The following is a 23701-nucleotide window of genomic DNA, read 5'->3' on the forward strand; positions in this document are numbered from 1 at the left end:
AGACAATGATAGTAAGTATCAGGCAAAAGATGTGTTCTGAGGCCAAATTGTAGGGCAACCAGCAGTTTCAGATTTTACTCTCTGTGTTGAGAAAGCATGGAATTTTGAGAGATTAGTAGCTTGCTTTGATTTAGTCCCTTTGATTAGGAACTGCTCTGTGGAGAGGGCAAGAGAAGTATGGAGATCAATTAGGAAATGTTACAGTAATACAAAGAAAAAATTGTTTGAATTTTAAAAATTTAAAATTGGCAATAGTAGAGAAAGTGAAAAGTAGTCAGATTCTGAATAAACATACACAGGCACTGACATATATATGCATAAATATACTGTATATGCTATTTTTTAAAATATTCATAGGAAGTTTCAGCAAATGTACAGAGAGATCTTGTTCACACTTCACCTAGCCTGCTTCAGTGTTATATTGCATAACAATAGTATAATATCCCCCAAACAGGATACTGGCATTGATCTTATTCAGATTTCCCTCTTTCATAAGCACTTGTATGTGTGTAGCTGTATGCATTTTTCACATATCTAGCTTCATGTAATAAATACTACATAAAATATTCAAGTCTGCTTAAAGGCACACCTCCTTTCTTTACCCATTTCCCAAACCTCTAACCTCTAATCTGTTCTCTCTATACATGATTATGTTATTTTGTGTATATTATGTAATGTTTCTGTTTCTATTTAGTAATTTTCTTTGCTTTGAAGTCTACTTTATCTGAAATCAGTATACCTACTGGTGCTTTTTAAAAATTCATGTTTCAGTGACATAGACTTTTTCTTTTTACTTTTAATGTTCTCATGTTGTTACTTTGAACTTCTTGTATATAGTGTATAGATGGGCCATGTTTTTTTTTTTTAATCTACTGTCAGGCTCTGTCTTTTAATTTATGCATTTATGCTATTTATATATTAAAATAAATAGGGTATGATTGCCTTCTACTTTTTACTGTCTAAAATACACATAATCTGAAATCTGTCTTCTTTGCAAACTTTTAATTGTACAATACAGTATTATTAACTGAATGCACATTGATGTACAGCAGGCTTCTAGAACCTTTTCATCTTGTATGATTGAAACCCTATACTGACTGAACAGCAAGCAGCTCCACATGTCCCTTTCTTCCCAGTCTGTGGCAACCATTATTCTCCTTTCTGTTTCTATGCATTTGAGTACTTTAAATATGTCCTATAAGTAAAATATTGCAGTTTTTGTCTTTCTGTGGATGGATTATTTCACTTAGCATGAAGACTTTGGGGTTTATCCAAGTCATAAAATATGACAGGATTTCCTTCTTTTAAAAGCTGAATAATATTTCAGTAAGGGTACAGTTTGTATATCTGTTCATCTCTTGATGGACATACAGGTTGTTTCTATCTCTTGGCTATTGTGAAAAATGCTACAATGAACATGGACATATAAATATCTCTACCAGATACTGTTTTGATTCTTTTGAATATGTACCCAGAAGTAGGATTACTGGATCATATGATATTTTATTTTTAATTTAATGAGAAAGCTCCATAGTCTTTTCCATAGTTGTTGCACCATTTTACAGTCCCAGCAACAGTGCACAGAGGTTCCAATTTCCAATAACACTTGGTTTCTTTTTAAAACAAATGTTATTGTGTATATTTAGCATATATATATATATATAATATGATGCCATGAGGTATATATAAATATATACATGTATATATATATAGATAGATAGATATAGATATAGATATTTACTACAGTGAAAGAAATTAACATATCAGTCATCTCAAACATTTACCAATTTCCCCTCATGTCCAGAGCAGGTACAATCTACTCATTTAGCAAAAATCCTGAATTATACTGTTTTTTCCTTTCTCCACATTTTATTGGTGCATTATACTTGTACATAATAGTGGAATTTTTTCTTATGTATTATTACATGCACACAATATAACAATATAAGTTGGCCAATATCCCTCTCCAGCATTTCCCTTCTCCCTCCCTCCTCCCACCAGAGTCCCTTTTCTCTATTGAACTTCCTTTCCTTTTCATGCAATTACCACCACCTTTCTTTTTCTTTTTCTTTTAGTATTTATTTTTTAGTTTTCAGTGGTCACAACATCTTTATTTTATTTTTATGTGGTGCTGAAGATCGAACCCAGCGCCCCGTGCATGCCAGGTGAGCATGTTACCGCTTGAACCACATCCCCAGCCCCCTTTCTTTTTCTTTTAATTCTTTTGCTTCTACATATGAGAGAAAATGTATGAGCTTAGCTTATTTCACTAAATATAATGGTCTCAAATTGCATCCTTCCTGCAAATGCTGTAATTTCATCTTCTTTATAGCTGAATAAAACTCCATTGTGTATGTATACCACATTTCTTTCCATTTTCTATTTTTTAGAGCATTATAATTACACATAATATTAGGGTTCATTTTGGCTAATTAATAAGTGTAATGAATTTGATTTTGATTTTAATCCTCATTCCCCGCTCCATTTTTCCTTCCCTGCTCCCTCCCCCTGTTCTCTCTCCTCCCCTCTATTGATCTTCTTTTCACTCTTTTATTTATTTTTGATTGGTAATATTATAAAAATTGATTAAAGTTCACTTACTTTTGGTGAAATTATTTTTAGAAAATTTATATATGCATATAACATACTGTTGTTTAATTTATTTAAACTTTACCCTTTCCCTTTCTGTCTTTCTTCCTTCTTCTACTCTACTGATGTACCTTATATCTTTATGGTATCCAATCTCCTTCCTTGCCACCTTCTCTCCCTTATTTTGCTCTAGCTTCCACATATGAGAGAAAACATTTGACTTTTGATTTTCTGAGCCAGGCTTTTTTCACTTAGCATGATATTCTCTATTTCCATCCATTAACTAGCAAATGCCATTATTTTATTCTTCTTTGACTAAGTAATACTACCATATTTTCTTAATCCATTCATCTGTTGATGGACATCTGGGTTGATTACAGTTTTATATCACATTTTATTTATCCATTCATCTGTCAGAAGAGTAACTAACAAAGATTTTCTTTCATTCTGTGGATTCTTTCTTCACATTTGTAATTGTTTCCTTTGCTATGCAGAAGACTTTTAATTTGATATCATCTTATTTATTAGCTTTTGGAGTATTATTTCCTGAGCTTTAGGAATACTATTGAGAAAGTTGTTGCCTGTGCCTATATGCTGGAGTGTTGACCTGATTTATTTTATTTTATTTTATTTTTTTGTGGTTCTGGGGATTGAACCCTGGGTTTTGTGCATGTGAGGCAAGCAGTTTACCGACTGAGCTATATACCCAGCCCAACTCTTCTAGGAATCATAGAGTTTCTGGTCTAATTCCTAGGTCTTTAATCCATTTTAAATTGATTTTTTTGTTCAGTGTGAGAGATAACAGTCTAGTCTCATTTTTTATATATGAATAACCAGTTTTCTTACCACCACTTGTTAAAGAGGTTGGCTGTTTTCCACTGTATAATACATTATTATTACCTACAGCCCTCATAAGATATAATATATAATACTTGTTATTTGCTGGTTTGTTTTTAAACAAATATCCATCTTAAAAGGTGTGTGGTGATAACTCATAATGGTTTTAATTTGAATTATTCTGATGGTTGGTAATATTGTTCTCTTTTTCATATACCAGTTAGTCATTTATTTGTCTTCTTTAAAGAATTATCTACTTCAGTCCTTTGCCCATATTTATTTATTTATTGACTTTTATTTTTAATTAATTATTTTTATTTATTTATGACAGTGGAATGCATTACAATTCTTATTACATATATAGAGTACAATTTTTCATATCTCTTGTATGCAAAGTATGCTCACACCAATTTGTGTCTTCATACATGTACTTTGGATAATAATGTCCATCACATTCCACCATTTCTAAACCCATGCTGCCTCCCTTACCCTCCCACCTCTCTGACCTATCTAGAATTTGTCTATTCCTTCCATGCTCCCCTTCCCTATCCCACTAAGAATTAGCCTTCTTATATCAGAGAAAACATTCCGCATTTGGTTTTTTGGATTTGGCTAACTTCACATAGCATTATCTTCTCTAACTCCATTCAGTTACCTGCAAATGCCATGATTTTATTCTCTTTTATTGCTGAGTAATATTCCATTGTGTATATATACCACATTTTTTTTAAATCCATGCTTCTATTGAAGGGCATCTAGGTTGGTTCCACAGTTTAGCTATTGTGAATTGTGCTGCTATAAATATTGATGTGGCTGTGTCCCTGTAGTGTGCTGTTTTTAAGCCTTTGGGTATAGACCAAGGAGAGGGATAACTGAGTGAAATGGTGTTTCCATTCCCAATTTTCCAAGAAATATCCATACTGCTTTCCATATTGGCTGTACCAATTTGCAGTCCCACCAGCAGTGTACCTGTTTCCCTGCATCCTCGCCAACACTTATTGTTGTTTGTATTCATAATAGCTGCTATAATAGTGAGGTGAAATCTTAGAGTGGTTTTGATTTGCATTTCTCTAATTGCTAGTGATGATGAACATTTTTTCATGTATTTGTTGATTGATTGTATATGCTCTTCTGAGAAGTGTCTGTTCAAGTCCTTGGACCATTTATTGATTGGGTTATTAGTTTTTTTGGTGCTTAGCTTTTTGAGTTCTTTATATACACTAGATATAAATGCTCTATCTGATGTGTGAGGGGTAAAGATTTGCTTCTAAGATTTAGGCTCTCTATTCACCTCATAGATTGTTTCTTTTGCTGAGAAGAAACTTTTTAATTTGAGGCTATCCCATTTATTTACACTTGCTTTTAATTCTTGTGCCAAAGGAGTCTTATTAAGGAAGTCTGGGCCTAATCTGAAATGATGGAGATTAGGGCATACTTTTTCTTCTATTAGATGCAGGGTCTCTGGTTTTATTCCAAGGCCTTGATCCATTTTGAGTTAAGTTTTGTGCATGGTGAAAGATAGGGATTTAATTTCATTTTGTTGTGTATGGATTTCCAATTTTCCCAGCACCATTTGTTGAAGAGGCTATCTTTTTTCCAATGCATGTTTTTGGCGCCTTTGTCTAATATAAGATAATTGTAATTTTGTGGGTTGATCTCTGTGTCCTCTATTCTATATCATTGGTCTACCAGTCTGTTTTGGTGCCATTGCCATACTGTTTTTGTTACTATTGCTCTGTAGTATAGTTTAAGGTCTGGTATAGGGATGCCACCTGCTTCATTCTTTCTGATCAGGATTGCTTTAGTTATTCTGGGTCTCTTATTTTTCCAGATGAATTTCATGACTGCTTTTTCTATTTTTATGAGGAATGTCATTGGGATTTTGATTGGAATTGCATTAAATCTGTATAGTGCTTTTGGTATTATGGTCATTTTGATGATAATAATTCTGCGTATCCAAGAGCAAGGTAGATTTTTCCATCTTCTAAGGTATTCTTTTATTTCTTTCTTTATCATTCTATAATTTTCATTATATAGATATTTTTACCTCTTTTATTGATTCCCCAGTATTTTATTGTTTTTTAGGATATTGTAAATGGGGTAGTTTTCTTCATTTTCCTTTCTGAGGATTTGTCACTGATATACAGAAATGCCTTTGATTTATGGGTGTTGATTTTTTAACCTGCTACTTTGCTGAATTCATTTACTAGCTCTAGAAGTTTTCTGGTGAAATTTTTAGGGTCTTTTAGATAAATAATCCTATCATCAGCAAATAATGCCGATTTGAGTTCTTCTTTTCCTATGTGAATCCCTTTAATTTCTTTTGTCTGTCCAATTGCTCTGGCCAGTGTTTCAAGAACTATGTTAAATAGAAGTTGTAAAAGAGGGCATCTGTGTCTTGTTCCAGTTTTTAGAGGGAATGCCTTCAATTTTTCTCCATTTAGAATGATATTGGCCTGGGGCTTAGCATAGATAGCCTTTATAATGTTGATATATGTTCCTGTTATCCCTAATTTTTCTAGTGGTTTGAACATGAAGGGGTGCTGTATTTTGCCAAATGCTTTTTTTTTGCATCTATTGAGAGATGATCATATGATTATTTGAGTCTATTTATGTGATGAGTTACATTTATTGATTCCCATATGTTGAACCAACCTTGAATCCCTGGGATGAATCCCACTTGATCGTGCTGCATGATCTTTTTGGTATGTTTTTGTATTCAATTTGCCAGAATTTTATTGAGAATTTTTGCATCTAGGTTTATTAGAGATATTAGTCTGAAGTTTTCTTTTTCTGATGTGTTTTTGCCTGGTTTTGGAATCAGGGTGATATTGGCCTCATAGAATGAGGTTGGAAGTACTCACTCTTTTTCTATTTCCTGAAATGAGTTGAAAGTATTGGTATTAGTTTTTCTTTAAAGGTCTTGTATAACTCGGTTGTGTATCCATCTGGTCCAGGGCTTTTCTTTGTTGGTAGATTTGTGATCGCATCTTCTATTTCCTTGCTTGAAATTGATCTGTTTAAATTGTGTATATCATCCCAATTCAATTTAGGCAAATTAATGACTCTAGAAATTTGTCCATGCCTTTGATATTTTCTATTTTATTGGAGTACAAGTTTTCAAAATATTTCTTATTATCTTCTGTATTTCTTAGTATCTGTTGTGATATTTCCTTTTTCATCATGTATGTTAGTAATTTGAATTTTCTCTCTCCTTCTTTTTGTTAGCATGGCTAAGGGTCTGTCAATTTTATTTTATTTTTTTAAAGAACCAACTTTTGTTCTGTCAATTTTTTCAATTGTTTCTTTTGTTTCAATTTCATTGATTTCAGCCCTAATTTATTTATTTCCTATCTTGTACTGTTTTGGTGTTGATTTGTTCTTCTTTTTTCTTGGTCTTTGAGATGTAATGTTAAGTCATATATTTCTTCACTTTTTTCTTCTTTTAAGGAATGAACTCCATACAATGAACTTTCCTCTTAGAACTGCTTTCATAGTATCCCAGAGATTTCTATATGTTATATGTGTGTTCTCATTCACCTCTAAAAATTTTTTAATCTCCTCCTTGATGTCTGCTGCAACCCATCATTCATTCAGTAGCATATTATTTGGTCTCCAGGTGTTGAAATAGTTATATTTTTAATTTTATCTTTGATTTCTAATTTCATTCCATTAAGATCTGATAGAATGCAGGGTAGTATCTCTACTTTTTTATGATTGCTAAGAGTTGCTTTGTGGCATAATATATGGTCTGTTTTAGAGAATGATCCATGTGCTGCTAAGAAGAAAGTGTATTCTTTCATTGAAGGATAAAATATTCTATATATTTCAGTTAAGTCTAAGTTATTGATTGTATTATTGAGGTCTATATTTTCTTTGTTTAGCTTTTGTTTGGAAGATTTATCTAGTGATGAAAGATGTGTGTTAAAGTCATCCAAAATTATTGTGTTATGGTCTGTTTCACTTTTGAACTTGAGTTTGTTTGATGAACATAGATGCTCCATTGTTTGGGGCATATATATTAATAATTGTTAAGTCTTGTTGATGTATGGTTCCCTTGAGCAATATGTAGTGTCCTTCTTTATCCGTTTTGACTGACTTTAGTTTGAAGTCTACTTTATTTGATATGAGGATGGAAACCCTGCTTGCTTCTGCAGTCCACGTGAATGGTATGATTTTTCCTAACCCTCACCTTCAGTCTATGGATGTCTTTTCCTATGAGATGAGTCTCTTGGAGGCAGCATATTGCTGGGTCTTTTTTTTTTTTAATCCAATCTGCTAGTCTGTGTCTAGTCTGTGATTGGTGAGTTTTGGCATGATTTGTATTCCCAGCCATTTTTGTTTATTTTTGGTATTCAACATGACTTGATTTCTCCTTTGATTAGATTTTTCTTTAGTGTAAAACCACCCTCTGCTGATTTTCATCATTGTTTTTCATTTCCTCTTTATGGAATACTTTGCTGACGATGTTCTGTAGTGCAGGCTGCCTAGTTGTAAGTTCTTTTAACTTTTGTTTATCATGGAAGGTTTTTATTTCATCATGAAATCTAAAGCTTAGTTTTGCTGGATATAAGATTCTTGGTTGGCATCCATTTTCTTTCAGAGCTTGGTATATATTGTTCCATGATCTCTTGGCTTTGAGGGTCTGGGTTGAAAAATCTGCTGAGATACGCACCGGTCTCCCCCTTTTATGTGATCTGATTCCACTCTCTTGCGGATTTTAAGATTCTATCCTTATTCTGTATGCTAGGCATTTTCATTATAATGTGCCTTGGTGTAGATATGTTGTAATTTTTTTTTTTTTTTTTACATTTGGTGTCCGGTAAGCCTCTTGTATTTGGTTTTCCAATTCGTTCTTCATTCTTGGGAATTTTCTGATATTATCTCATTGATGAGATTGTGCATTCCTTTGGCTTGAAACTCTGTGCCTTCCTCTATCCCAATAACTCTTAGATTTGGTCTATTGATGCTATCCCATAGTTCTTGGATGTTCTGTTCATGGTTTCTTACTATCTTCACTGTGTGTTCAACTTTATTTTCTGGATTGTATACTTTTTCTTCATTATCTGACGTTCTTTCTTCCAAGTGATCTAGTCTGTTGGTTATGATTTCTATTGAGTTTTTTATTTGGTTTATTGTATCCTTCATTTCAAAGATTTTTATTTTATTTTTTTCAGAGGCTCTCTTTCTTGAAGTAATCTTTTGCTACCTATATTTGCTCTCTTATCTCTTGGTTGGAGTGATCAATTTTTGCCTGTATTTGTTCATTTAGGTCATTCTTTAATTTACAGATCATTTTAATTATGAACTTTCTGAACTCCTTCTCTGACGTTTCATGAACTTTGCTGCCCATGTGTTCTGTTATTATAGTGTCCTGGCTTGTTTGGGACACTTTCCTCCCTTGGTTTTTCATGTTGTCTATGTGTCTTCCTTTCTTGCAGTGTGGATCTGAGATATTACAGTTTCTACCCTATATTCTTGTAGTACCCAGGTATATTGTCTGTACTTTACCTTGATGTTGGGCTTCCAGATCCTGCTGGAGTCCCTCAATCTATGCTACTGCATCTAATGGTGGTGGTGGCAAGAGCCGAGGTAACTTGAGATAATAGTTGAATTAGTTATATAGGTTTTAAAGTATTCTCTCCCATTCTGTTGCATTTTAACTCTTATTGATGGGTTCCTTTGCTATTCAGAAGCTTTTTTCTTGACTTAATTCCACTTGTCTCTTTTTGCTTTTATAGCCTGTGCTTTTTTCCCTTTTTAAATGAAGTTTTTATTTTTATTTCCTTATTTTTTGGTACATTATAGTTATACATATTGATGGGATTTGTTGCTACATATTTGTGCACATAACATAACAATATAATTTAGTCAACATCACTCCCCAGCATTTCTTACCTCCCTGCCTTTGGACTCCTTGGTCCCTTTCTTCTACTGATTTCCCTCTGATGTTTTGGAGGTCCACCCCCAAATTTGTTTTCCTTTTCCTCTCTAGCTTCTGCAAATGTGAGAAAACATATGTGCCCTAACCTTCCAAGTTTGACTTATTTCATTTAACATGATGATCTCTATTTCCATCCATTTTGCTGAAAATGCAATAATTTCATTTTTTCCTTCTGGCAGAATAAATCTCCACTGTGTATATATACCATATTTTCTTTACCCATTCATCCATTGATGGACCCCTCTGCTGGTTCCATAGTTTGGCAATAGTGAATTGTGCTGCTGTAAAAATGGGTATGCATATATCACTGTGGTAAGATGCCTTTAATTCTTCAGAGTAAATACCAAGAAGGGGTATAGCTTGTTCATGTGGTGGTTTAATGCCTAGTCTTTTTTTTTTTTTTTTTTGTTACAGGGGCGTTAACTCAGAGGCACTTAACCACTGAACCACATCCCTAGCCCTGTTTTGTATTTTATTTATAGACAGAATCTCACTGAGTTGCTTAATGTTGCAACTGTTGCAACATTGAGTTGCTTTATGTTGCAGCCTCACTGTTGCTGAGGCTGACTTTTAACTTGCAATCCTCTTGCCTAGCCACTGCGATTACAGATGTACAACACCACGCCCTGCGTCTAGTCTTTTGAGGAGCCTCCATATTTATTTCCTTAGTGGTTTTATTAATTTACGGTCCCACTGACAATGTAAAAGTGTTTCTTTTTCTCCGCATCCTCTCCAGCATTTATTATTACTTGTTTTCTTGATGACTGCCATTCTGATTAGAGTGAGATGAAATCTCAATGTAGTTTTGATTTACATTTCCCTAATTGCTAATTATGTTGAATATTTTCATGTATTTGTTGACCACTTGTGTTATACCCTCTGCTTTTAATGTCATATCCAAAAAGTTATGAATGTTATGAAAAAATTCCTTCATGTTTTGTTGATAAGACTTTTATGGTTTCAGGTTTTTCATTTAAATCTTTAATCAATTTTGAGTTGATTTTTGTATATGGTGTAAGGTAGGTATCCAATTTCATTCTTTTGCATGGATATCCAATTTTCCCAACACCATCTGTTGAAACATTATTCTTTCCCTATATGTAGTCTTGGCATCCTTGTCAAAGATCATTTGATTGCATATGTGTGAGTTTATTTCTGGACTCACTATTCTTTTCCAAATTGGTCTAAGTTTCTGCCCTTATGCTAGTTCCATGCTGTTTTGATTACTCTAATTTTTAATGTTTGGGATTCAGAAAGTGTGAGGTCTGCAGCTTTATTGTTCTTTCTCAATATTTTTTTGGATGTTAGGTGCCCTTTGTGGATCCATATGAATTTTTAGGATTGTTATTTCTATTTTTTTAAAATGCAACTAGGGTTTTGATGAGGTTCACAATGACTTGGTAGATATCTTTGGGTTGTATGAACATTTTAACATTATTATGTCTTATAATCCATTAATAAAGGATGTTCTTTAATTCATTTGTTCTTCATTAGTTTTTTTTTTTCATCAGTGTTTTTTAGTTTTCAGTGTATGAGTCTTTCACTACCTTGGTTTAGTTTATTCCTTAGTATTTTATTCTTTTGATGCTGTTGAAAATACAGTTGTTTTCTTAATTTTCTTTTTGTATTTTTCATTGTCTGTTTTGAGTCACTACTTGTTTTCACATGTTGATTTTTTATGTTGCAACTTTACTGAATTCATTTATTATTTCTAACAGTTTTCTCTTACATGTGGAATTGCTATGTTTTTTATAAATAAAAACACTTATTTTGTGAAGAGAGATAATTCTACTATTTCCTTTCTAATTTAGATGCCTCATTTCTTTTTCTTACCTAATTGCTCTGGATACAGTTTCTAATGCTATCTTGAGTAGAGGTGTGATAGTGAGCATCCTTGCTTTTTCCAGATCTTATAGGAACAACTTTCAGTTTTTCAACACAGGGTATATTGTAGGCTTTGGTCTCTTTGTTTATAGTATTTATTTTGTTGAAGTAATTTTCTTCTACTCCTAATATTCTGAGAGTTTTTATCATGAAAAGGTATTGAATTTTGTCAAATGATTTTTCTGTATCCATTGAGTTGATCATGCCATCTTTTATTCTTTATTTTCATAATTTGGTGTATCATATTAACTTATATTCATATATTCACACATTCTGGGGATAAATTCCACTTGTCTATAATATACAATTCCTATAACGTGATGGCAAATTTGGTTTTCTGAAGGATTTTTGCATCTGTGTTTGCCAGGAATATTGGGTTGCTGTTTTATTTTCTTTTATCTTTTTCCAGTTTTGTTAGTAGAGTAGTACTGACCTCATAAAATGAGTTTGGAGCTGTACCCCCATCTTCATTCTTTCCCTTTTGCTCTCCTGTTCTTTTATTTTCATAATGTGTATAGAGAACACTTAATGGTTTTTCCATAAATCCATTACACTTCTTCATTCTTCTTCATGTTTTTTCTCCTCTGATACTTTTAAATGACTTGTCTTCAAGTTTTCTAGTGCCTTTTCATATTTCATCAAGTCTTGTTGAACATATTTATGATTTGAATTCTTTGTCATATAATTTGTATATGTTCTTTCCCCTATGTACACTCTTTGTAGATTTATTCTGTTGCTTTTTGGTGACAATTTATCCTTTTCCTTCATTTATGTTATATCTTTATGTTTGAAAAATTATCCTTCTCTAAATCTTCATTGACTCGATTCATATAGGGAAAGACTTTCACCTATCAGTCTGGTTAGAGATTGTGGGGAACTTTAGGACATTTTCTAGACCTTTTCTTCTTTGAACTTGAGTTTGCAAGTTACTGATTATAAGAGTTTGGTAGTTCCTTTTTTTCAGCTCATAATATCTTGCCTCCTTGTTGTTTTAGTCTGCAGTACTACATATCCTTTTGGGGCAGAATAGCAATAGGCCACCCCTCTCTCTCCCTTAAGTTCTTAGTAACCCTTAAGCTTGTAGATTATGCTGGGTCTCATTAGTTCTTTGAATCTGGTGAAAAAGAAACCAATCTTTTGGAGAGCCCCCTTAAAATCAGCATATGGGACACCCACTCCACTCTTTTCCCTCTCACCCTGAGGTAGAGACTACTGAGCTTTACTAAACTGTCTATTCTACTGTATATCCTGTGGAGCAGCAGCAAGACAACCCATCCTGATCTGTTGTATTCTCACTGGCCCCAAGACAGTTAGAGTGTGCTGGGTTCTGTCAGCCTTTGGACAGGTGAGACATAATCTAGCACCTTGGGTGGCTCCCCCAAAAGATACTATGTTGGATATATGCTCTGATTCTTTCCCTCCCAAAGGAGAGTCTAAGAACTGAGAATTTTCACCGTTTTGTTCCATGCTGAAATCGGGGTAGGAGTACCATGGTGAGTGAGTGCATTCTAGTCCAGGCCTTTACCCTTATTCTCAGTGGCCCCTAAACCCTTTTCAACAGTGCTCAGATTCAGGCAAGATATAAGTCAGTTCCTTAGCCTCTGACCAAAAAAAAAAAAAAAAGGAATGTTGGCTATGTATTTCAGTCTTCTTTCTTTATTCCCAGAGAGAAGCCAAGAATTGAGTTTTCTCCTGACTTCATTGTGCTGAGTTGGGTAAAGAGACCATGGCAAGTAAGTACTACAGATTTTACTCCATGTATCTATGTGGCTGGTTTCATGCTTGCCTGGGATGCAGGAGCCTATTAACTGGCATCAGGATTTCTTTTGATGTGAATTAGTCGATGTTTTTATTGTTGAATTGGTGTGTTTATTGGAGAAAGGAAGGTCTCAGGCTTTCTATTCTCCCATCTTGCTCACATTAACAGTCTCCATTTTGTTATTTGTTTTTTGTTTGTTCTTTCCATTCCCATTGATCTTTGAATGCATTATTTCTCATCCCTCTCCCACCGGCCTTTTTAAAACTCTGATGACAGGAACAGATGATAGATCTCTTATTATGGCTCCATAGATACCTATGGCTCTCTTTTTTTAAAAAAAATTCATGCTATTTTCACTCTTTGTTAAGACTGGGTAAGTTCTTCACTGATTCTGTTCTTTTTCTTCTCTATTCTAGTATTGAATTCATCTTGCAACTTAAAAAATGGCTATTGTATTTTTTCAGTTCCTTAATTTGTATTTGGTTCTTTTTTGGAAAACTCTCTCCCTTTTCTTTGATGAGATTTCTGGGTTTTTTTCCCCATTTTTCAAGATAATTTTTAATTGCTTGTTGAAGCATTTTTATGAAAGTGGCTTTGAAAATCCCTGAATTTATCTAGGTATTAATGTTCAGTTAATTGTATTTCCTCATACAGTTTGTATATTCTTGGTATGAAGAGTGATTTCCATTGAATCCTGGACATTTTTGTTAGTATTTTAGGAATCTCTTGATCCTATTTAAGTCTTCTGTTTTAGCAGACAATAGTCCATTTTAGGTTGAGAATACAGGCCCTGACATTCTGTTTTGGGTTTCAGTTTTTGTTGACCTCTTTCAGTGGTACTCTGATCTGTTTTTTTTCTTTTGATACTCTTTCTTATTCTTTATTTGTGCCACCTTCTTGGGCATAAAGCACTATCCTGGGCTAGCTGGTGCCATTGGGACACCTTATTGTACTGTATTTGGGGCATAAGCCCTGGAACTGGTTTTTCTTATGTCACTAGATGGAGGACCAGATGATGGTGATGTTCTGGATATAGGATGGAAATTGGATGAGTTCAGCACTTTGCTGTTTCCAATGTAGGTGGGCCAGTCTGCAAACACCACAGGTATTGAGCCAGGGTTGGATTAGCCTCCTGAAGCTCTACTGCTCCCCCCAGGAGCTGCCAGTGTCCTGATTATATTTCAGAAGTTATGGTAGCCCATCTGTAGGTAGATCAGCACACCTATTAGCCTCCAGTTTGTGGAACAGAGGTTGGCTCAGCCAGAGACTTGTGCCATGGACCTGTCTCTCTGAGCAAAACAGGTTATCCTCAGGTGTTTCAGTTTTGGAGCAAGGGTTGAGGCTTTCCAGTAGTTAGGCCAGAGAAATCAGGTTTTACTGTTTTATTGTTGTTTTTATTTATGTCTGTTGGTTGGTTGGGATGCAGTCCTCTCTCAGTACCTAGTGTGGAAAATTTAGAGATATAGAAAACTCAGGGAACTCATGATATTTTCCCATCAAATTATGGGGTTCCTAATTACCTTATTTTCATATTTCAGAGTAATTTTTATCTTGTGGGTTCAGTTGTTTTTCAGAATATTTAGTTGTACTTAGAGGGGAGAAAGATGGAAAAGTGAATCTATAGCATCCTTTTTCTGCACACATTTTAAAGGCTGAACAACAAAATTTGCTGATGGATCACATTTTGGGAGTGAGAAAAATCACTGGTGGTTCCAAGGATTTTAGACAGAGCTGAGCAACAAATTAAATGGTGATACCATCAACTGAAAAGGGAGGTAATTGGGGAGGACCAGGTTTGATGGGACTGAGGCTGAGAATTAAGCATTATGTTATAGATGTATTAAATTTGAGATAATTCAAATGATTATGGCTACATACAAATAGATTTACAAGTTTGGATTTCAGAGATGGAAATATAAATTTGGAGAGTAGTAAATGGTATTTACAGCCATGAGATTTCATAAAATTATTTAAGGAGTGAGTACAAATAAAGTTTAAGAATGAATCTTGACAAATTCTAACATTCACAGTCAGGAAGTATCTAGTGAAGGAAAACAAAATGAGCAATTAGTAATTTAGGAAAAAATAAGAATAATTTATTGTCATAAAAGCTATGTGAAATAAGCATTTCCAGAACAAGGGAGTGATCAATTGCACAAATGTTTCTGAGATATCAAGTAAGATGAGGACTGAGAATTAAATATAGATTATGATAATATGGAGATTATTGGAGACTTTAGTGAAAAAGATCTCAGTGGAGTCTTGAAATCAAAATATTGATTGGAATAAGTTCAAGAGAGTGATAATTGAGGTGATAATTCTTTGGGCTAATTTTATATGAAGGGAAGCAAACATATGGATAGGCACTATAGAGTTTTTGTTTATTTAAATGAGAGATAGTAGAATGTCTGTGTGGTGGTGGAAGTTATCTAGTAGAGAGAGAAGTATTCTTGATATGAGAGTGAGAAGAATATGATCTAGTGTAACATGAAAGGGTTGATCTTGGGAAAAGGAGCAGCAAGCTGTATAACAGGCCAGAAGTGAAAAAAAAATTCAGCATAGGTAGAATGGCAAACTTTGTTCTGAGAACATGAGAAAGTTATCTTTTGATAGCTTTTGTTTTCTCTGAAACCAGAAACTGAGAGTAAGAAGGGGACACTGTTTTAAATATTCGAAAATTTGAAGAAAGAGAAAATATGAAACAGCAATCTCAAGAAGTAGAGGAGAGTGGACCAACTAGGGTACAGCAGTAATCAACCACTTTAGGCTGAATCCAAATCACCGTGGCTTTATGCGCTTTTGTTTTTATTCTTAAAATTATGAAGCAATCACAGATTTAGGGAAAGTTGGATGTATATTTCAAATAACTTTAAAAATATTTCTTGAGAGTCAGTTGCTGATCTGATGCCTTATTGCCCCTAAATGTGATTTCCTACAGACACTACACTCTCTTATATGACCACAATACACCCAGAAAAATGAAAAGAAACTAATAATCATATAATACTATAATTTAATTTTATATCCCATTCACATTTCATGAATTGTTTCAATAATATTCTTCAAGGAAAAAAGATCAGTTCAGAATCATGTGTTACATTTAGCTGTCACATTCCTTTAATCCCCTTCAGTTTGGAATAGTTCTCTAGTCTTTCCTTGACTTTCATAACTTGTTACTTTTGAAGATTATGATATAGTTATTCATATCTATATTTATCTATAAATATTAAATATATATTTATCTATAAATAGATGACTTCTAGATAGGGCAGAGAGGTGGGAGAGGAAGGGAGGGGGCAGAGGATTAGCAAGGATGGTGGAATATGATAGACATCATTATACATGAATTGGTGTCAACATACTTTATATACAACCAGAGATATGAAAAATTGTGCTGAATACATGTAATAAGAATTGTAATGCATTCTGCTGTCATTTATTTTTTTAATCAATAAAAAACAAACCATGAAATTTAAAGCTATTCTAACATTATGGGATTTATTTTAGGTTTCTCCCTTTATTTGTAGCTATATGAAATCTGGCCTATATTATACTTAATATTTACTTGTTGGAACAATCTCCTAGTAACTATCCTCCCATTTCCACCAACATCCTCTTCCCTGTGATTCATAATCTTGCTCAGGAATTGATTCCTCATTCTCAGATACCTTCCCTGTATGCATGCCATCCTAACTGCTATGGTCTGAATATTTGTGTTCGCACAAATTCATACATTTAAGCCTAGTCACCAATGTGAGGATATTAGAGTGTGGGGCTTTTAGGAAGTCGTCATATTATGAGGGCAGATTCCTCATGAATGGTATTAGTACATTATAAAAGAGAACCTAGAGAATTCCTTTTCCCTTTACATCATGTGAGGTTACAGAGAAAAGATGACCTGTGATCAAGTAAGTGGACTACAACCAGACACTGAATCTGTTGGCACCTTGGTCTTTGACTTCTTAGTCTCCAGAACTGTGAAAGCAACCCAGGTTATGGTATTTTGTTATAGTAACCCAAACAGACTAAAATATTTCAACCTTTTTTGACTTCAGATTCCGTGTCTTGGGCTCTGATACTCAAATGCTGGTATGTCCCCCAGCATGGAAAGCCACTTCATACTTCTTTGGTTTTAATATCCTATGCTACACCAGCCCCCAATATGGCTACCTCCTTTACAGTTCATGGAATACACTCAGGTTCTGAGTCTCTCTGTAAGTTTCCTCTCTGAGTCTAGAATAACCTGATCATTATATTCAAGGTCTGATATTCCACAACTTGTGTGCTTTTCTAACCCCTTAGACTCTGATACAGAAGAGTATGCCCTTTGGGTAGATGCCTTCTTCATCCTGTTGGGGCACTTACCCTCCACTCCATTCCAAGCTATCAGAGCTACCCCTTCTACTGTGGATACCTTCCTTTCATTTGCTTTATTTCACCTAGTGGCTTTAGTACTGAATTGATTGAGAAGGGAAATGAGTTAATTGGATTTAACTAGGGTTGATGGTTTCCCAAGGAAGTATGACAAAGGAGGAGACTCTCAAGGGAGTTGAAGACATAGTCAAGAGATAATTATGCAATGGATTATGGAGTCTAAGCTCTATAAATACATGAAAAGGCATAGGAGAATGGTAGACAAAGGTGGTGAGGTGGATAGAATGGCTATGCAATCAAAAAAATTATTAGTGGTCATAATCCAAAGAGTCAGTGAAGATATGGATCTCAGAGTATAATGAAGGAAAATGAGATTTTGGAAGTGGTATCACTATAGTTAAAAGGTCTAGAATCTGACCATGGAGCAGGGGTAGCTTAAAGAAGGTGGAAGAAGAAGCTGGGGTTGTAGCTCAGTGGCAGAGCACTTTCCTAGCACATGTGAGGCACTGGGTTTGATCCTCAGCACTGCATAAAAATAAATAAATAAAATGGAGTTATTGTGTCCATCTCCATTTGCAGCTAATTTTTTTTTAAAGGTGGAAGAAATGATCTCTAGATGAAAAAGTCAATCAGGTAACTGAAACTACAGAAAACTGGTGTTTATGTAAGTAGAAAACTTTAGAAATATGTGATAAGCAACAGGTCAATACTACTTTCAGTGCAAGCATTTTGTACTGTGAGTTGAAACCCATCAATAGAGTCATGAAATCAATTTTATGAGTTATGATGGTAACTTTTAAAAGATGAAATAGACAAAGATAGAAAGTGCAAGTGAATTGGATATACTAAAAGTTAGTATTTTTATGAAACATGTTTGTACTTGATAATGATATAAAATGTATTTTATTTTGTGGCTCATGGTGAAAGAAAATATCTGGAGGCTGTTGTCTTAATATATGGCCTTCAAATATATTGTTGTGATACTGATGGTGGCAAGGTTTGAATTAGTCTGTGGAAGATTCCCAGACTTTTGACTGAAATTAACATTCACAAGTCTTTCCAAGTTACTGCTCAATCTTAAAACCCCCCTTTTTAAAAAATCATTTGTGATAGTTATTCTCAAAAAGATGGAAAGAAACTGACCTTAGGGATTGTGATGGAAGAGTTTCCCTGGGGAGATTTTGTAAACTATGCTGACCACTTTTATTTTTCTTTTTTTCCTATTGAGTCAGATTTATTTTATTAGTTCTTTTTAGTTATACATGACAATAGAGTCCACTTTAATATAATTATACAAGCATGGAATGTATCTTATTCTAATTAGGACCCCAGTCTTGTGGATGTTATGATGGTGAGATTCACTGTGGTGTATTCATATGTAGACATAGGAAAATTATGTCAGATCCATTCAACTGTCTTTCCTAATACTATTCCTCCTGCTTCCCTTCATTCCACATTGTCTTATCCACTGAACTTCTGTTCTTCACCTCCCCCCACCTTATTGTGGGTTAACATCCACATATAAGAGAGAACATTTGACTTTTGATTCTTTGGGATTGGCTTATTTCATTTAGCATAGTAGTCTTTAGCTATATCCATATACCAGCAAATGTCATAAAGTCATTCTTTTTTTTGGCTGAATAATATTCCATTGTATGTATGTGTATATGTATGTGTGTATATATATATATATATATATATATATATCACATTTTCTTTATATAATTACAGAGAATTATGTTTAATTCCTCTTTTACCTGATAATCCTTCAGTTATTAAGGACATTTTTGTTACATCATGAAATGACTCCAACTTTCTTTGGTGCCTGAGAAATACAATATATTGTAGTGACTAAGTTGTTAATCAGCTTTCCATTGCTGTGATAAAATACTGAGAAAATAAACTTAGAAGGGGAAATATTTGAATTTTTTCACAGTTTCAGAGGTATTAGTACATGGTCACTTGACTCTATTGTTTCTAGATCTGTGGTAAAACAGAATATCATGTTGAGGAATTGCGGCAGAGCAAAGCTGTTGGCCTCAGGGAAGCCAGAAAATAGAGAGGGGAAGAGAATGAGAGGAAGTGCACGCACAAGCATAAGATATAACCTTCAAAGGTGTGCCCCCAATGACCTACCTTTTCCAGCTAGGCCCCAACTTCTAATCTTTCCAGTAGAGTCACCTCCCAGTAGAGTCACCAGTTGGGGATCAGTCCTGTAACACGTGAGCCTTTGGGGGACATTCCAGATCCACAGTCAGATTCCCTGTTTGTGATTCTGGTCTGCTAGTTTACTGGCATGTTTGATTCTAAGCAAGTTTCTTAATTTAATTTGTACCTTAATTCTTCTCCTGAAAAATTTGGACAATTAACACATAATATCTACCTGTTAGAGTTGTTGAAAATATTAAATGAGATAATGTGTGTAGTATATCTAGAATAGTGCCTGGCATATTTATTATAGATATTAGCTATGTGTTATGGAACAAAGTTTTTAGTTCTTTTATCATCCTATTTTCCTCAGGATAGGCATCACTTTTTCTTTGTGTCTTGGAAACCATGGAAATAAAGTATAATATTCCAACTGTGATCTGGCTTGGTCTGTTCTCTCTCATTTCTGAACCCTGTACTTTTTTGATAAATACAGCAAGTTGTGTTTTTTTTTTTTTTTTGTGTGTGTGTGTGGTGTTGGGGATTGAACCCAGGGACTTGTGCATGTAAGGCAAGCACTCCAGCAACTGAGCTATATCCCAAGCTCGTACAGTAGGTTTTTTTAAATAAGCAAGTCACAATGGTGATCACATTGATTTTATCAACTAATATTGTTTTCAAATTTACTGTTGTTGATCTAGGTTTCTTCCTACCGCACTTTAAACTCAAAATACTTAATTTTTTAAGCCTAGATGCAATATTTACATTTATACCTTCTGGTAAGCTGAATAATGGCTCTTCAATTTATCTAGTCTTAATCTCTGGCACCTGTGAATATTCCCTTTTATGATAAAATGGATTCTACACATGTTATTGGATTAACGATCTTAAGATGGGTTGATTATCTTATATTATTTAGGTGCCTTAATGGCATCATAAATGCCATTATGAGGGAGGCAGATGGAGATGGGACCAGAGAAGTCAATGCGATGACTTAACAAAATACTACATTTATGACTTTGGCAATGGACAAGGAATCACAAGCCAAAGGATGCAGGGATTACAACTTTAAAAAGTAGAAAAGACAAGAATCACTGAAGGGAGTGTGTCCCTGATGACACATAGATTTTGGCTAAGTGAAATTTAATTTTTAATTTCTGGCTTCTAGAATAGTAAAATAATGAATATTTGTTGTTTAAACTACTATGTAGTAACTTACTTCAGTAGCCATAGTAAATGAATATATACCTACTGTTATGGATCAAATATGAGGTGTCCCCTAAAATTTCCTATATTAATACAGGAATGATCAGGGGTGAAATTACTAGATTATAAAAGATATAATGTAATCAGTGGAGAGAAGTAACTCTTTGTGGAACTTTGCCAAGAAAAACTCCCCCAAAATGCTATACTGTTGCACCATCATTGTATATGTGACCTTATGTTGACTGAAGCATCATTATGTGGCACATGACTGTATAGGTTTATAGTGGCAAAGGTTTTTTAAGTACGGAGATACTCTACATGCTTTTGTCTCAGTTTTGCTATGAACTTAAAACTACTCTAAAATAAAGTTTATTAATTAAAAAATAAAACTGTGGAAGAGAAAAAAGATAAAAAGCAGATTTGTCTTACTGCAAAACTAATGGAAGAAACAGTATTGACTGCAAGTCTGTAGAATTAAAGAACTCGTTATTCTATCCACTATACCAGTGAGTCCCAGATTGTTGTCCAAGGAGCCTCAAAAATCTATGTGATAATTCCAGGGAGGCTATGATATCAAAATTATTTTAAATAATGCTTATTTTGATATTATTTGTTCTTTATATTTTACAGTGTTGATATTTCTACAGATGGGGAAAAGCAACTTCATTTTTCCACTAATGAAGGCAGAGGTACCAAACTGTGCTAGTATTTATTATATTCTTCACTACCACCCTCTCACAGAAAATATACATCAGTTTCACTTGAAATGACCTTAATGAAAAATTAAAATGTATTTTTATTAAATTTTGACATTGAGTACATGTCATTTAATATTCTTTGTGACAAATTGCAAGTTCAGTAACACACTTATGCTACATAAAGAAGCATAATGATTTCCTTATATGTTTGAGTTCTGAGCCAAACTAGCAACTTTTCTTATGAAATATCTTTTTACCAAAAGGAAAAACTAATAAAAAAGCTGATTGTTTAGACGTAGGCATTTACAGACATTTTCCTCAAAAGAATATAAATTGAACCTGTTACTTTAAGGCAAACAACTGAGAATATATGATACTAATGATAAAATTTGAACTTTTAAATTAAAATTAGAATTGTGGGAAAATTATATCCATTACCATGAGATTGACAGCTTCCCAATTCTTTTCTGGTGTTCACTGGTGTTATTTAATGAAGTTTCTTTATGTTGTATAATGAAATGGGTTAAAAATGGGAAGATCTGCACAAGTCAGTGAATCAATAAAAATGACCAAAACATGGTGTCACAGAATTATGCATGGGTAAAAAAGGATGCATTCAAATGTAAGACAGAGTATTCTGTTTTTGAGTCTGACATGGAAGGTGCTTAGAAGTCATAACCTCCATCCTAACCAAAGGCAAAGATTTCAACAAACTGAAAGTCCACAGCCTTTTTTTATTGGTCAGTGAACTCAGATTCTGGGGTAAACTGCTGGACCTAAATTGGAGGGCTAGAGAGGCAGATACAGGGGAGCATATCTTACCAGAGCAGAGATACACAGAAGAAATCTCTGTAGGAACCAGTACTGATGAGGAAAAACTGAACGAAGAACTCTGCAGGTTTTCACAAAGAAGATCAGAGAAAAATCTACTTGTGCTTCTGGCAATGGGAGGGGTGAAAGGTGGATTTTTTGAAATGTGCCAGAGCATTCCATTGATTTTAGCAATGCCTAGTCTCAAAAAATAAAAATCATCACAGTCTAAATGTGGAGTTTTATCAGAGCTAACTGATCAGTCAAATCCAGCCACTTCTAGCTATCTTGTTCCACCTAAGGGAAGATAAAACTGAGCAGCACTTGTGGAGTTCATAGTGCAGAAGCACAGGCTCATTAAATGACTGAGATCTAATCAAAGGGCTATAGAACACTTCCTGGCTATTTACCTTTCCCCCACATTACTAAAGACCTATTTACTGCTCTTCATTTTCTCTAGTATATTATGTCCATCTTTCAACAATTATGAGTCAAAAAGAAAAGAAAACACAGGTTTGAAGAGACAGGGCAAGCATTAGAATCATAGTCAGAAATTGCATGAATGTTGGAATTTTCAGACTAGCAATTTAAAATAACTATGATTAATATGATAAGAGCTCTAATGGAGGCTGGGGCTGAAGCTCAGTGGCAGAGTACTGGCCTAGCATGTGTGAGGTACTGGGTTCAATCCTCAGCACCACATAAAAATAAACAATAAAATAAAGAGCTCTAATGGGTAACAGACAACATGCAACAACAGATGTATAATATAAGTTGAGAGAAATTCTAAGAATCAAAAATAAAAGCCAGAGATGAAAAACATTGTGACAGACAAGAAAAATTGCCTTTAATGCACTCATTTAGTAGGCTTCATGTGAATGAGAAGAGAATTTTAATTTAAGGACATATTGCTAGAAACTTTCAAAGCTGCAAAACAAGGAGGAAAAAAGTTTTGAAAGAAAAATAGGATACTTAGAAGCTGTGCATAACTGCAAAACATCTAACATATGCCTAATGGGAGTATCAGAAGAAGAAAGAGAGAGAAGAAATATTTGAAGCAATAATGACAGAAAATTTCTTCAATTAATATCAGACACCAAACCATAGATCCAAGGGTTCAGAGAACTGCAAGTAGGATAAATGTCAAAACAAAAAGCAAAATACCAAATCAAATGAAACAACAAAAAAAACTATACATAGGCACATCATATTAAAGCCACAAAAATCTAAGAATAGGAAGGTATCTTGAAAGAAGTGAGAGGAAAAGTATACCTTCTTATGCAAACATAAGAATTTTATTTGACTTCTCCTCAAATCATGAAAGCAAAAGAGAGTGGAATAGAGATGAAACAAAAACAACCAACCAAAAACCCAAGCCCACCACCTTACAATTATGTGCCCTGAAAATTATTCTCCAATAGTGAAGAATAAATACATTCTAAAACAAACAAA

The 23701-nt window shown here is 34.1% G+C and overlaps 1 protein-coding gene across 15 annotated transcripts in view; it reads left to right on the forward strand.

Annotated features, from left to right (window-relative positions):
- Zc3h12b (zinc finger CCCH-type containing 12B) overlaps positions 1-23701 on the forward strand; it is a 296095-nt gene that overhangs the window by 12905 nt on the left and 259489 nt on the right. For 7 of the 15 annotated variants that reach the window (XM_078034622.1, XM_078034627.1, XM_078034620.1 and 4 more), the window contains exons 2-3: positions 12921-12987; positions 21372-21430. The exons of 3 other annotated variants lie outside the window; for them this stretch is intronic. The gene's annotated coding sequence lies outside the window, so the exon portion shown is untranslated. The remainder of the gene's footprint in view (positions 1-12920; positions 12988-21371; positions 21431-23701) is intronic. 5 more of the 15 variants (XM_078034623.1, XM_078034621.1, XM_078034626.1 and 2 more) reach the window with 1 other exon arrangement.

The sequence above is a fragment of the Ictidomys tridecemlineatus genome, chromosome X (assembly GCF_052094955.1).
Source record: "Ictidomys tridecemlineatus isolate mIctTri1 chromosome X, mIctTri1.hap1, whole genome shotgun sequence".
Lineage (NCBI taxonomy): Eukaryota > Metazoa > Chordata > Mammalia > Rodentia > Sciuridae > Ictidomys > Ictidomys tridecemlineatus.